General features: G+C 41.5%; 1 protein-coding gene across 1 annotated transcript in view; it reads left to right on the plus strand.

The window, feature by feature from the left end:
* Nucleotides 1-16,781, plus strand: part of LOC136864337 (uncharacterized protein KIAA2013 homolog) — a 299,319-nt gene that overhangs the window by 94,581 nt on the left and 187,957 nt on the right. The window lies entirely within an intron of this gene.

Consider the following 16,781-nt stretch of genomic DNA (forward strand, 5'->3'; position numbering starts at 1 on the left):
TCTCAGGCCAGGGAGATGGGAGATGTGATGCGGTGAAGGAGGTGTTCAGAGAAGGTGAGGCGGTTGTCGGCAGAATCCTGCAGTAAGGCTCACCGTGCAGAACTCGCAAACCCATGGACTCCGGCAGTGTCGTCTTCTTCTGACACGTCCACTTACTGGCACACAGCACAGGTCCCACACAGCCCACCGCAGTCCATAACACTGGGTGGGCTGAGTAGACTACTTTGACTACTTCCTCGCAATAACGTGTGTGCCATGTACAAAGAAGTGTTTACTTCACACTTCTTTACGGATCGCTCGCCATGTGAATTCCCGTACATTAATGACATATTTTAAAGTACGCTAAACACAGTTTGAAAGAAAATGATAGAGATCTCTCCTGCACTGAAATGATGATAATAATAATAGCATGCCAAGAAACTTTATTAGAAATTCTAATATTAGTCTGAAATTGATATCAAGTTAACTGAAAATGAATCTAAATAAGCATATTCAAGGGGCCTCACTCGCGTTTAACTCAAAATAAAATAAAAATAAAAATAAAATAAAATAAAATAAAATAAAGAACATGCTAAAACAACGTGAAAAAACCTGAACATGACTTTTACTTGGTTGATTAATGGTGGTGGGATTACTGTGAATAACAAGAAGAGCATCAACATTGACTGGGTGGAAAAGAGACCACCATGCATCAAGAATGAAGCCCACTGAAGTGAAATTTCTCTCTGAAGCTGAACTTTATGCTTGCATGCATAGTACTTCCTTGGCGATCTGGTGAAGTTTTGAATCATTTTGTCCATTTGTCCACCAATAGGATGCTATATATTCTTCCATTGCACATTTTTGGTTTAAATATCATTCCAGCTCATCTGTTGGAATAGGACGAGCTTCATTGTCAGAAAACGAAGCAAACTTCATTCATTACTTTGGCAGATTGTGGCATAGTCATGGAGTTTGATGACCCGGGAAGATTGGAATGTTCATGCCTAGTTCATCATAAGTATTTTTACATAAAAAAGAAATAAAAAAATCAAATTGTGTTGCATAAGGCAAAAGTATTACGCAAACAGTGGCTGCTAATACGGGAGAGAGATGTAAGAATTAGTATATATTGTAACATCGCTTACGCTTACGCTAAGACATCTGATTCCTGAACACACAACTGTCCTGAAGAACACATAAGCTAATATTCAAATGAGTGCATTCCGTGCCTTACCTCTGCTGTTATATCACATCTTTTATTGTCGGATATCATTTTCAGATGGCGAAATGGTGCCCACAGAAACGTCGTCAACTTATGGTACTTGTGAATGATAAGCTTTTCTTCCATATACATTTGATGTGACTCAGAGACCTCCCCAGTATGAGACTCCTTTGTCAGATGCTGCAGGAGTGTCATTTTCCATGATAAGAAAAGGTGAAGTGTGGGTGACTTACAGCATTCTAATTCTTTTGATGCTTCCTTGAAGGTCTGTAAAATAGGCTTACGTAAATTGTGTATCAAGATCACCATACTGAACAAATTTAAATAGCAGGGTTTTCAAATGGCGAAGCATGAGAATGTAGTAGGCTACATACAAAACATAAAAAAATACATATTTCAAGTAGTGCGATCAGTTCGTTCGTCAGCCTGATATAGATTCCATCCATATTACTTGCTTGTCCAGTTTCAACAAGTTTTTCTCACATAGCCGAATACTGACACTGTATAGTCTCGGGCACTGTTAAACGAGTGTCACTGGGGTGTTGCAAGGATTTTTCAAGAGCGTTACTAGGCGACTTTGACGTAACAAGTCCTTTCGTCGCAGGCGTAAGGGCATCAATGTGATATCTGTTGCGGATATTCTTCCGTACATAGCTCCAGTGTTAGCCAATGTCAAGGCGAGATCCAGAAAGCCATCACCTCCAACTGTCTCACATTACCGTAAGTCTTGAGCACACATACCAACAAATCTTGCAACAATCAAGTCCTGAGCAGATTTAGGAGGATGATTTTCTTTTACGGGAGATGATATGTTGTTACGCACGGATGATGAGAAATGTGTGATGTACTGGTTATCCGTTTAGTGTGTGCATAAAGTTTGCTACAGGTCGTACAGCACACACAATGAACATCTCTCCCATCGTTGTCAACTTCAGGCTTGAATACTGACCAAATACATCTTTTAAGGTTCGGATCTGGTTCAGAAGTCTTGTGTAGTCCTGTTTCTAGTTTTTCCTTTACTTCACATTTTCTTGCCAGCAGTTTTTTTCTTTTGGAACCTCAGTCCGCATTCATTCCCAAAAACAGGATAGACGGGTGAAGTCAAAGAGAAAACTGCAGCAAACCTGAACGTCTCCATTGGACCGTAATGCAACTCACTCTGACGACAAGCAGTATAGCAGTCGGCCCATAGCACTACCACAGCGCTGTCATTGGCCCACCGCGTACTAAAGACATAGCACTGCCCAGACTGGCCTGTGTGATGATTTCATGGGTTTCTTATGTTGAAGCCTTCTAAAGCCCATTGCCGTTTGTTGCCAAAGCAGCTAATGGGCTGGGCCGATGTGCAGAACTCTGGTTGGCGGCCATGGCCTGTACTAGGAACTGTCCCGGCAGTCACCTTAGTGCAGGAGAATGGAAAACCACAGAAAACCATTCTTAGGACAGCTGATGTTGGGGAGCAGCCACTCTGTCTCCCGAATGCAGAGGTGTAGAGCCACGGCAGAGCTGCAGCCACCCCTCCTCTGCTCGGTTGGTCATTTGGAGTGTGGAGCCATCGAACCGCGGGCTAGCCATGGCCACCTGTAGACGGAAGCCCACTCTGCAACCGCCGACCACCTAGATTTTATGGGTCACGCTCTTATTTCTTAGTTCCTGCCAACGAAGCATGTGCAACCACTTTTTATTGAAGGGCTGCTGCTTAGGAAATTGATGATCTTGGCACTTTGGAATATTACGGTAGTCAGGCGTCACAGTTTTCTTTGCTATCGTTACGATGTAATAAAACTTGAACTTCATAAATTAACTCGGCAACTTCCATTAAAAACTGAGAGGAGCAAATGACGATCGACAAGCGCATACACTCTACTGCTCGTGAGACATCTGTCCGTAATGTTTTAGTACATTCCTATTTGTCCTCTTGAATTCCGCCTTTATCCACTGACAGCTTGGAATATTGCACTTAGGCAAGCAACTTATCTTCAACTCCCATGTCTTCTCAGCCCAAACTTTGCAAAATTTTCATAACACCCAGAACAAATCATTCTGCTTTGTTTGTGTGTGGATGTTTTCCAGTTCTCGAATCAAATGAATCTTGGTGTGGATCCCATACACTGTGTGATCTTACCAGAGTCTTGTATGCCCTCTCTCTTACATCTTTTTTTTTTTTTTTGCTAGGGGCTTTACGTCGCATCGACACAGATAGGTCTTATGGCGACGATCTTGCATCCTTGCCACAGCTCCTAAATACTCTCAAACTAGAGCACATTGCTTAATTACTTCCAGATCAAGTTACTTCTTGATGATCATAAGGAGAGGTTCATTGGGTTTGCTCTGGTGATTTTGTGGAAACTTCCTCTCAACAATGGTGCTCCTAGCTTCAGGTTCCATCGCCGGGTGCCTAGATAAACTGTCTGCTCCTATGTTCATCGATCCTGGGACGTGACACACTCATCGAAATCAAATTCTGTGATTAACAGAGCCCATCGCATCAATTTAGATTTTGAGCCAGAGACAGAGTTCAACCATTTGAGAGCTGCATTATCGGTGTAGAGCTGGAACTTCCCTCCACGTAGCCTCTGAATTTGCCCACACCACGGCTAAGACTTCCTTCTCGGCAGTGCAGTTGTGTTGTTCGGAGGAAGATAGCTTTATTTATTTATTATTTATTTTATGCCTTTGTATGTGGTGAAGTTAGGGCTCACGGCCCTCTCTTTCACTTAACCACTACGTACAGTACATAATCACATACTCGATGTTCCTTCCGCTGTCACTCCTCTCCTGGAATGACACTGCTCCTAGGCTGGAATTGCTGGCGTCCGTCTGCAGGCACATCTTCTGTTGAGGGTTGGGATGGATTAAACTGTGCACATTGCATATCGCAGCCTTAATGCCATAGAAGGCTGCCTCTTTCTTGCTGGTCCATCAGAACAGGCGGTTGTTATGGAGGAGATTGGTGAGTGGTATTGCCTTCTCTTCAAAATGTGGCACGAAACTGCTATACCATCCACATAAGCCAAGGAACTGACATACTTGTCACTTGGTCCACGGCGTTAAGCTTCTTCGATAGCTCGATTCTTCTCCGGTTGCCTTTCTAAGCCTTCAGATGTTAGGACATGGCTAAGATATTCTACGTGGGACTGGGTGAAGTGGCACTTCTCCAGTTGGCAAGTCAGTCCATGAATCTTCAGTCGTTCCAGTGTTTTCCTCAGATATACAAGGTTTTCTTGAAAATTCTTGCTGTGAATTAAGATATCGTCAAGATACACTTGGCAGAAATCTCCAACATATCCTGACAATACCTTATCCATCAGTCACATGAAGGTTGCAGGAGCATTCTTCAATCCAAAGGGCATTACTGTAAACTGGTACAATCCTCTCGGTGTCATGAAGGCGATCAGTGGCCTAGAACTTTCCTCGACCTGTACTTGCCAGTATCCGGAGTTGAGATCCAGTGTGCTGAAAATCCTAGACCCACTTACTTTTATCAGGGAGTCTTTCAGGTCAGGCATGGGTAGGCGTCACTAACTGTCGTCTCGTTCAACTTGCGGAATTCCACACACAATCGATACTCTCCATCCTTCTTCTTCCGTAGGACGATAGGCGAAGCCCAACAGGATGTGGAGGGTTTGATGAGACCTTGCCCTTCTGTCTCTTGAATCTTCTGAATGGCGAAGTTGCACTTATCTGGCTTGATTGGATAAGGATGTTGCTTGATGGGTGAGGAAGTGCTGCATTCAATGGTGTGCATTACCGTGGTAGTCCGTCCTGTTTTATTGGTGATGACTAGGGCCCGGATTATTTAAAAATGCATATGCGTATATACAAATGCATATTTTGAATATTAGTGTGTATTTTGAACATTAGTGCATATACAGATATATTTTTCTGTTATTTCTGAAATTTTTTTTTCTATTGGCTTTACATTGCACTGACACATATTGGTCTTATGGCGACAATGGGACAGGAAAGGCCTAGGAATGGAAGAAAGTCGCCGTGGCCTTAATTAAGGTACAGCCACAGTATTTGCCTGGTGTGAAAATGGGAAACCACGGAAAACTATCTTCAGGGCTGCCGACAGTGGGGTTTGAAACCACTATTTCTTGGATGCGAGCTCACAGCTGCACGCTCCTAACCGCACGGCCAATCTGAACGAAATGAAAATCTAATGAACTCTATATGTTGTACATCCCTTGGTAACACGAGAAGCCTTTCCTGATCAAGGAAAATGCTTTCAGTGTCACAATACAAGCAGGTATGACAGTGTCCCCAGGATGAAAGTTTGGGACAGTCTGGTGCAAAAAGGAATTGGACAGGGACTAATAAAAATGATCATGACATTGTATAAGGAATGTTGTAGTTGCATGCAAACACAAGTTGGCAGGACAAGTTGGTTCAAAATAACTAGTGGGCTGAGACAGGGAAGTGTTTACAATAGTAATGGATGACATCATGAGAACAGCAAAAGCAGCATATAGAGGAAGAGAAATGAACATGATGTTATTTGCAGATGATATTGTGATTTGGGGAGAAGACGACAGGAAGGTTCAAGAACAGTTGAATGTGGTGAATGGGAAGATCGAAAAATGCGGATTGAAAATAAGTGTAGAAAAGAGTAAAACTCTTGTTATGACTAGAGGGGAGAAAGAAGGGAAAGGTCAGATTAGACTTGCAGACAAGCCCCTGGAAATAGTGGAAACGTTTAAATACCTGGGGAGTGAATTAATGGAGAATGCTTGACTGGATGCTGAGATTAGTAAAAGGATTCAAGCTGGAAGTTGTTTCTATCATAGTGTAAGAAACATGTTATGGGACAAAGATGTGCCAACGGTAGCAAAGGATACTATGTACAAGATGTATTACGTACCCATAACAACTTACGGAGCAGAAACTTGGACAGTGACAAAGAAGGATGAGAGTCGAATACAGGCAGCCGAAATGAAGTTCTTGAGGAGTATGATACAGAAGAGTAGAAGAGACAAAATAAGGAATAAGAAAATCCGGGAAGAAATTGGAGTGGAAAAAATGAATGATAGAATAGAGAAGAGCCGACTAAGATGGTTTGGGCACATAAAGCGAATGAGCGACGAAAGAATGCCAAAAGAGGTGATGGAAATGCAAATCCAAGGAAGGAGAGGCCGTGGACGACCACGATTGAGATGGAAGGATACCATCCAACGCAGCATTATAGAAAGAAACCTGGACTGGGACACAGTGTTGGAGGAGGAGTGGTGGAAAGACCGAAGAAAGTGGAGAGGGACCATATTTGCCCCTACCCGGCTACAGCTGGATAAAGGGAAATGATGATGATGATGATGATGATATGGATAATGATCCTTTTTACAACAGCTATTTCCTTCTTTCTGACATTCTTTCCTTCTTATAGTAATCTTCCAAGGTGCATTCAATTGTTACTTGCTCTTCGTCTATTGGAGTGTTTTTTTTCCAAATTAAGATGTAAAAATGCCTAAAGATAAGAGCTCTAGGTCTTTTTTAATTAAACTGTGGTAGCCTACCTGGCTACAGCTGGATAAAGGGAAATGATGATCAGGTAATAGTGACTATACAAGTGACGGTGATGTAGTGTACTGTGAAGTGTGCAATAAAAGATTTCAAACTGAACAGCATTCAAAAACAACTTCACATCTCAGATCAAAAGAACAGAGTAAGAATACACTCCATTTAACCGACGTGGAAACACGGCATGAAGTTAGTACATTTTCTGCTGATAGATGCATATAGCATTACTGGTTTGATGACAGTGTTGTAGTGACGAATTTTTGTTTTCAGGGAAAAGCACTTTTTGTTGTATATGTTGCGGGTGGTTTGGAAAGTGACTTCCTTTTTCTTGATTCTTGCTGCTATGGCCTCTTTGTCAAGTCCATTTTGCTGAATCCATTCCCAAGGTATTTAAATTTACTAACACGGTTTATCGTTCCATATTTGGTGTTCAGTTGTGCCGTATCATCTTTGATATTTGACAGTACTTCTGTCTTTTGAAAGGAAATTTGTAAACCTGTTTGTTCTGCTACTTCCTTCAACACATTGATCTGTTCTGTTGCACTTTCAAAATTTTCTGTCATAAGGGCTATATCATCAGCAAACGCTAAGCAATCTATTTCCACTCCATTTTTCTTTGTCCCAATCCTTACAGGTTTTTAAAGGTTTCTTTCTTTTAATGTCTTTCGCCACTCCTGTATTATCTTCTCAAGTACGCAGTTGAACAAAAGAGATGACAGCCCATCTCCCTGTCGAATGCCTGTCTTGATCTCAAAGAGTTCAGAGAGACATCCTTGGAAATTTACTTTGGATTTGGTATTAGTTAGTGTTGCCCTTATTATCGCCAGCAGTTTCTCATCGACTCCCATTTCTGCAAGGATGTTAAGCAACACATCACGGTCGATGGAGTCATTTGCTTTCCTGAAGTCTACAAATGTAGATACATAGGTTCGACCTCTCAGCATATGGTATCTTATTATGGTTTTTAGGTTAAGTATTTGTTCTGCACTTGATCGGCCTTTCCGAAAACCTGCTTGGTATTCCCCGAGTTTGTCTTCAACTTGCTGTTCTAGTCTTTCAAGGATGGATAGTGACAGGATCTTGTAGGCTACTGACAGAAGAGAAATTCCACGGTAATTGTTCACATCTCTTATATTTCCTTTCTTGTGTAAAGGATGGATCAAGGCTAGCTTCCAGTCCTCTGGTAGTTGTTCTTTTTCCCATATATCTACAATGGTTTGGTAAATGAAATGGCGTATGGCTTTTAGTGCCGGGAGTGTCCGAGGACATGTTCGGCTCGCCAGGTGCAGGTCTTTTGATTTGACTCCCGTAGGCGACCTGCGCGTCATGATGAGGATGAAATGATGATGAAGACAACACATACATCCAGCCCCCGTGCCAGAGAAATTAACCAATGATGGTTAAAATTCCCGACCCTCCCGGGAATCGAACCCGGGACCCCTGTGACCAAAGGCCAGCACGCTAACCGTTTAACCATGGAGCCGGACAATGGTTTGGTGTAGGATGTCAATTGCTTCTTCCGGGGCATGTTTCCACAATTCCGCAATCATGGAGTCTTCACCAGGAGCCTTGTTATTTTTCAGTCTCTTTATGTGGCATTTGATTTCATCGCTATTTGGTGGAGAAGATGGCAGGTTTTGGCTCACTGGTTTGTTTGTTTTGATGGGGTTGGCTGGTTTTTCACAGTTTAGAAGGTCGTTAAAATACTTAGCTAAGTTTTTGCAGTTTTGTTCATTTGATGTTGCAAGAGTTTCCAAGTTGCATTAGTCTATTACACTTGCGTCAACATAAACTAAAGTAGTAATACGTGTTTTGAACCCAACTTGCAGATAAATGTGCAATCTGCCGCATAAATTTAAACTACAAATTTATCTGGCTTTCGTACTACAGGCCTTTAATGGTGCAAACCTATTTTAACACTCTCCAATAAACGCTTTAAACCCATCCCATAGGCTGTTAACATTTTCCACTGATCATAATTACTTTTAAAAAACTGCCCCATACCCCTCTTATCAACCATATGGTATTTTCTAACAGTCCTACTTTTACAGCTGTCCTTACTATGACATTGATTTTTAACTGTGTCGTAAACAGCCCTGTGATCGCTTATGCCACCTATCACTTCATTATCTGTAGAGTGCAATCTGGTGTTATCAGTACCCCGTCCAGAATATTTTTTTCCTCTAGTTGATTCCATCACTTTCTGATTCAGCTGTCCTTCCCAGATTAACTTATTTACCATTCTTTTTTCATTTGCATTACCTTTCCAGTTAAAGTTTGTTGAATTGAGATCCTTTCTGTGTCGTTCCCCACATAGCTGATTATCTTACCAAATAAATCCACATCAGTGTCAGCGCCACCCTTCCCATGTTTGTACAGTTCAAAAACATCAAGTTGCATATTATCTTTAGAGATGAGCCTTACACCTAAAATCTCATGCTTCTCACCCTTAACTTTTTCATAGCATACAATTTCCTTTTTCACCAGAATGAATACCCCCTCCTATCATTCCCATCCTGTCTCTCACCCTTAACTTTTTCATAGCATACAATTTCCTTTTTCACCAGAATGAATACCCCCTCCTATCATTCCCATCCTGTCTCTATACTATAAACCCTGCAGTTCCGTGAGAAAATGTCCACATCCATAATATAACTTCTTTGCAGTGTTTCAACTCCTATTAAAATATCTGGTAATTATATACCGGTATCTATTCCTTTCGTTACAATACTTCCGCAGATCAACACTAAAACCTGTCATCCATCCTGGGCTTCCGCCTTCCCATACTCTCATCACCGTTTCCTAATCGAGCCCATTTCCGTGAATGTACTTCCCTATAACTCTTATAAACAAACATCTTAACTTGTAGATACAGTTGCAGTTCAAGTGAAGGTCATTCCTATCTCCTACCCACCCATTAGGATCTACAAATCTCACTCCCAGTTTCCCACATACCAACTCCATAGCGTCATTTAAAGCCCTGATCACCCTTCAGTCAGTATCCCTTCTACGTCATATCCCACCGATAACATTCCCCGCTCCTATAAATTTCTCCTGTGCTGCCATAACTGGATTCCATACATCCCCAACTGTTTTAGTACCTATTCCTACTTGCCTTATGTTGTTGGAACCGAAGTGGAAAATGACCACTTCCTCCTTCCCTTCTACCTTCGCCAACATCTGCCTTAACCTAATTCCAGGATAACATTTACCCTGGTTCCTTTTCCTCCACATACTTTCCCCACATGACTAACAATAGTCACCCATGACTAGGGCCTCAACCCCATACATTTTATTTGATCCCATCATCTCTTATCTCCTTTAGCTTCATTGATGGTTGCAGAACCTACTTCCTCCTTCCTTTTGCCTCACCCCTCCTCTGTAACACTTCCCTGTTCCCCATCTTCCCCCTCCTGTTCTACTTCCAGTGACTCATACCGATTCCTTACCAATACCTCCCCTGATCTCACTCCCAGAGGAGAACCTGAACCCCTCATTTTCCTTCTCCTTAAAACATTAGCCCACCTTTCTTCCACAACTTCTCCCCCTTCCTTTCCATCTCTCTTGCCTACCTACTGTATCTTGTGCATTGATTGAGGTAGACTTATCTTCATTCCTGTCCTCTGTTAAAAGCCTAATTATCTCCGTCACAGTCACTGTCTCTTCCCTCCCTTTCATTATTGCCCACTCACATCCAGTCTCGACACCTGTATCCCTGAGCCATTTTGTCCTTTCATTGTGTTCACGGAAATATGAAATAATATGAAAATATCAACAGAAATAAACTAGTGTATTCTGTGAATAAAAGTACACTGCCCAACAAAAAAATTAAAGCACCCAGAAGGGGAGGAGGAAACGAAATGAAGCTTCGCATGTTGAGAGGGTATGTGATGTTATTTCAATGATTACAAAATTGAGTAAAATTTACAAAGAACTTTGCAGTGCCAGCCTACTTATTAGTATGATGTTGCACCCCCTCTGGCATGGATGCATGCACTGATTCAATAGAGAAGAATGTCATAAAACCGTTGTATCCTCTCCCGAGGCAAGCTGGCCCGCAACTGTTGTAACTGTTCTTGATATCCGGGATACTGGCACTGGGGTGGAGTTGATGTCCAAGCTGGTTGCGCATATGTTCTATTGGGGGGAGATCTGAGGATCTTGCTGGCCACGGAAGTACCTCAGCATCCCGCAGGCAGTTCATAGAGGCACGTGCCGTGTGTAGACGAGCATGTCCTGTTGAAAAATGGCACCAAGATACCGTCGCATGGGAGGTAACACTTAAAGATACAGGATGTCCGTGACATACTGTTGTGCCATCAGATTTCCCTCAATCTCTACCAGCCGTGACCTGAAGTCGTACGCGATTGATCCCCACATGATGACACTAGGAGTAACATCGCTGTGCCTCTAGGACTTCTGTCCCGTTTGCCACTATACTCACATTGAAAGTAATCGACCTCATGATCTGTATCAGTGTCTAAGGTATTTGATAACGTAATCTTTCAACTTTACAATGATCATTCAACCACAGGATATCCCTTGTTAACAGCATTAAAATTGTGTTACAGAAAGAAACATCACAAGTCACTCATTTTAAGTATTTATTTAAGAGATTCTAAACAACACAGTGCAGCAAGAAAATATATGTAACACTTTGATCATTAGTAATTACAGAACATACATTTTTACAAAGAACTTTTTGATGAACGTCATGACAAACTGTCACAGTTTTTGTATTAAAAAAATCGTTTAAAGTCTGTAGAAATTAACACAATTCTCCCACAGCCAAACCCTGTCCCCCTCCACCCTTCCCTCCTCCCCTCTTTAGCTCATTACATCATTACCTTACTAACCAATAGTTTAAAAGTTTTTATGCATGTTTTTAGCCAAGTTTAGAAAAGCTATGTCTTAGTACATTTTTATTTTCACCTAAGCAAGGACATTTGTAGTTGACGACGTTTGTATAGAAATGATATATACACTACTAAGTGAAGAAATTACTTAGGGCAATAAATATATAGTATCGATAAGGTGGAATAAATATTAATTTATCAAATACCATACTTGCAGACAATGATCATCCAGGGTAGTGCAGAACCGTGATTAATCATTGAACACAATGCGACACCTTTCATCAGCGGTCCATGCTTTCCCGCCACGGCACCACTCCAAACGCAGCTATTTGTGTTGTGGTGTTAACGGCAGCCTAATCATGGGACAGTAATTCCCTTGGCTGGCTACTGCTAGTCTCTGACCAGTGGTGGGGGATGACACAGAATGTTGCAGGGAGTTCATTACTTGTTCTCGGATGGCAGGCGCTGATCTGAAAGGGTTACGATGTACTTTTTGCACAATATTGCGATCCTCCCTTGCGCTGGTCAGACATGGTTGACTGGAACCTTGGGCCACTGTCACCATCTGAATGCCCCATAAATCTGGAAACTGCACGATTTGACCAGCCAGCAAAATGGAGACCCGCAGTGAGGCCCCTTTCAAACTCTAGGTGCTGATAACTCTATCTCTCAGAAGTATGCATCATCTCCATGTCCTTCACAGTGATCACTCAATATCTGATGCTGTTTATGCCCCTCATGTACCCTACCAGGCCTGGCAACAACACTAAACACAAACAATACTAATGCACTCTGGTGGACGTTCTACATGTTGCAGAGAATTGCAAGTCTAATCATTTACACACCCACGAATGGTGTATACGTATATGAAGTGTAAATACTGAAATACTGTATTCCCTGCTGAAATATTTTGTACTGTGGGATAGAATAGAATAGAACAGTCTCAGCCACCTGGTGAGCAACATGCCAAGAATGCTCAAAGCATGGATGGAGTAACACTATACTAAGGTGCAGATTATGCTTTCCAGGTTTCTTAGAATGATGGTGTTTGTGAAGTAAGGCATTGTGTTTTTTGTACGTTTGTGAGTATTCTGCAAAGCAGTCATGTTGTGCATTAGTGAGAGAGGGGGAGAGAGCTGATTTTAGGTGTGTAGAAAAATAGGAACAAGAAAATGAATGTATAATTGGATAAATACAATAATTCAAGTCATACGTTATATAAATAGATAGGAGGAACAAGAAAAAGAACACAAAATATGTCACACATAAAGGCAGGTCATTGTATGAAGGTGGAGAAACAGAAAGTGGAGACATGACAAGCATGAAAACACAAAAGGACAAGGATTATCTCCATATCCTCATACACTGCCATCAACAACAGGCTTTCTCCTTATTAATCCCAGTTATTCTACATTCATCTCTTCTCAGCCCCCGTCCAGATTTTTTTGCTTGCCAGCTTTATCAGGAGGGTGGACATCAACAATCATTGAGGGGCCATCTTGTTAGATATTCGGTCTTGATGCAGGAAGTTTAGGATAAGAAGAAAGCCACATAAGTACAGGTGGTGGTGGTCACCACGTAAGTACAGGTAGTGTTGTGTTGGTGTTGATTATTACTTTAAGAGGAAGTACAACTGGCCAACCATCCTTTACGGATAAGTACAGGAAAAGGGAAAGAAAAGATAAGACTGGAGATCTGTTAAGGTGGCCCTTCAGTGAATGTTGATGTCCACCCTCCTGATGAAGCTGGGAAGCAGAAACAAGCTCGATGGAGGCTGAGAAGAGATGGACGTAGCAGAACTGGGATTGATGAGGAAATAGCCTATTTAACATATTTGTAGATGGTAGTGTATGAAGATATGGAGATTGTATTTGTTCTTTAGTTTCTTCATGATTGTCCTATTTCTGTTGCTCCATCTTCACTCACTGACCTACCTTTATGTTTGTCCTATTTTGTGTCCTTTTCTTGTTCCTCCTATTTATTTACAAGGGTGAATCAAAAAGTAAGTTAAAGTTCTAAGTTATGGCCATTTATGAAACCACCTGCACATAGACAACACGGCTACGACAACGTACAATGCAAGTTCACTTTTCCACATAGTCCCCAAGAGACTGTAAACATTTTTCGAATGGTCAACCAACTTTTCGATTCCGGATTGTAGAAATCACATCCAGCGCTAATGTAACCACCTGGAATCAGCTGCTTTCACCTTATAGTTTTGGAATCGTCGTCCACCGAGATCCAGCTTACCAAATACATGATAATCGCATGGCACTAAGTCTGGACTGTATAGAGGATGTTGCCATACCTCCCACTTGAATCGCTGCAGCAGTTCGGATGTTTGGCGGGCCATGTGAGATGTTGCATTGTCGTGGAACAAAATCACACCGATGCTCAATTTTCCCTGCCGCTTTTCTTTAATTGCCTTATCCAATCTGTTCAACACATAGAAAATACGAAGTCGAGTGGATTGTCGTGCCTTTTGGCATAAATTCCACGTGCACCACACCCTCCGTATCAAAGAACACTGTCGCCATTACCTTTCCTGCTGAAGGTTGGACCTTGGCCTTCTTTCGTGGTGGTGATGTGGTGTGCACCCATTCCATCGACATTCTCTTTGTTTCAGGGGATGAAGTGGTGGACCCATGTTTCATCCCCTGTAATGATTTGTCACAGAAACTCGTTGCCCTCCACAGAATACCGTTGCAAAATTGCCAGTGACGATTGGAAACATTGTTGTCCCTTGCGAACATCGGTGAGCAGATGTGGGACCCATCCTTGACACAGTTTACGAAATCCAAGGTGCTGGTGAACTGCCATATGAAATGTTCAGCATGCTGGCAATTTCCTGCAGTGTTATGCACTGATTGTCTCTAATGATCCCATCCACACGGTCAACATTTGCAATGGTACTGGATGTTGCAGGCCTGTCTTTGCGATATTCGTCCTTGAGATATGTGCATCCGGTATCAAATTGCTTACATCACTTTACAATACCTGGACGAGAAATTGCACGCTCACCGTATACAGCAGTGATTTCACGATGAATGTCCATGCAATTGAACTGTTTAACCCATAGAAATCTGATTGTTGCACGCACATCCAATTCGGAGTAAACATCCAGTTGATGCGCCATTGAGCCTAGCCCGCTCTGCACACACAACACAACGGGATACCACACCAACCTTCCTATCAGACGTATCAGCAGTTACTTGATCCTCATTGGCCACGGTCACAACACACAGCATGCTCTTGCGGCGAGCTAGTGTAACTTTTTGATTTGCCCTCATATATAAGACTTGATTTGACACTTGTTTGTTCCTTTCCATTACTTATGCTATCCTGTTTGGATCCCTCTTTTCTTCTGTTGTGTTTGTCCTGTGTTCCTAATCTTTTATCACATGTATCTTTGTTTATGTTTCTTCCATTTTCCTGTACTTAGCTTTATTCTTATCCTACACTTATTGCATCATGGCTAAAGATCTTTCACGACTGGAATTAATGAGAGGAGAGTCTTGTCTATTTGTAGACGGCAGTGTATGAAGATATGGAGATGTCCTTGTCCATTGGTGTTCTCATGTTTTTCCTGTTCGCTCTTTTTGATCTCTCTTCACACACTAACCTGCTTTTATGTTTGTCCAGTTTTGTGTTCCTTTTCTTGTTCCTCCTATTATTTTTTATATGCCTTGATTTGGCACTTGTTTGTTCCTTTCCAATATTTACAATGACAAGTTATTGTGGGAAGAGGGAGAAGTAGGGAGGAAATGCAAAATGACAAGGATGGTCACCACATCCTTATACGCTGCCATCTTGAAATATATAGTCTCTCTCCTCATCAATCCCAGTTTAAGCAGGTCTCTCTCCTGAGCTCTCTTCACGGATGTGGATGTTAAACCTTGATCAGACCCCTTGGGTTATGTGATAGGAGTAGACTATGTGCTGATATCAGGTTTCACCCTTTACCTATAGCATCATCATCATCATCATCATCATCATCATCATCATCATCATCCCAGAGTCAAATGTTCAGGTCTTTCTAAATGACACCCACCCATAGGTGTCATTTAGAAATACCTGCACCAGGTGAGCCAAACTTCTCCTCGGACACTGCTGGCACTAAAAGCCGTATGGTAGATAAGTAAATAAATGAATAAATAAATAAATAAATAAATAAATAAATAAATAAATAAATAAATAAATAAATGTTCAGGAGGATGGGCTTCAACACTCATTGAGGAGCCACCTTCGATATTCATCCTTGAAGTAGGAAGTGTAGGAAAAGAAGAAAGCCAGGAAAACACAGGAAAAGGAAGGAAATGTGAAAGGTAAAGATAATACAGGTGGTAAAAAGGAAACTAGGAATACGAGATGAACACAAACAGAAAAGTGGCAGCCAGTGGGTAATGGAAATGAACAAACAAGTCCAAATTAAGCCATATACAGAAAGATAGGAACTTCAAAAGAAATGATGGCTGTGATCATTAAAGCATTAAGTCTTTACGGTCTGATGCAGTGGTTAGCTGTTTCGAGTCCTGTTGGTGGAAAAAAGTTCAGTCAGAATGTTGGCTGGCACAATGTAAGAGAGGTGGTGATATACAGTTTCCAATCACTGGATTGCATGCTAAAAACCTGGGGTTCAATTGCATGGTGAAACATAACTAATTAACTGGGTATAATACAATTGTAGATAGCAAATACAGTATATTTTGATTGGAGATTGGAATGAATATGCAAGTTAGAAGTAAGGTAACATCGCAGCATTTACCTTGAATTAATGTAGTAAAACTCTTGTTAGGAGCACTTAGTCTATTAATTCCCATCTGAAGTATATTAGCTTGACGTTAATTAAAATAGTATTTTATATGTAATGATAACTGGAATTATAAAGGTATTTGACAACAGTACACCAAGCACCTGGAAAGAACAGAGGCTATGAGGAGAGAGATAGAACCAGATTTCTCTGCTACGAGTGATTGAAGGAAACTGAACAAACGAAAATCAAGAACTAAGACACATAGTGACACTATTCGCCATTCATGGCTTCCACCACAAGATATCTATGGACAAATTGTACCACAGTCCCAGTGATAGTTGTGTGTGTTTTTTTTTGCAACAAAAGATGTGACCAGTACCATCTAGCAGTGTGCCACAAAATAAATAATGACACTGACAGCGTATAGCTTGAACTAAAACTATACTAATCC

This window comes from Anabrus simplex, chromosome 2 (assembly GCF_040414725.1).
Source record: "Anabrus simplex isolate iqAnaSimp1 chromosome 2, ASM4041472v1, whole genome shotgun sequence".
Taxonomy (NCBI): domain Eukaryota; kingdom Metazoa; phylum Arthropoda; class Insecta; order Orthoptera; family Tettigoniidae; genus Anabrus; species Anabrus simplex.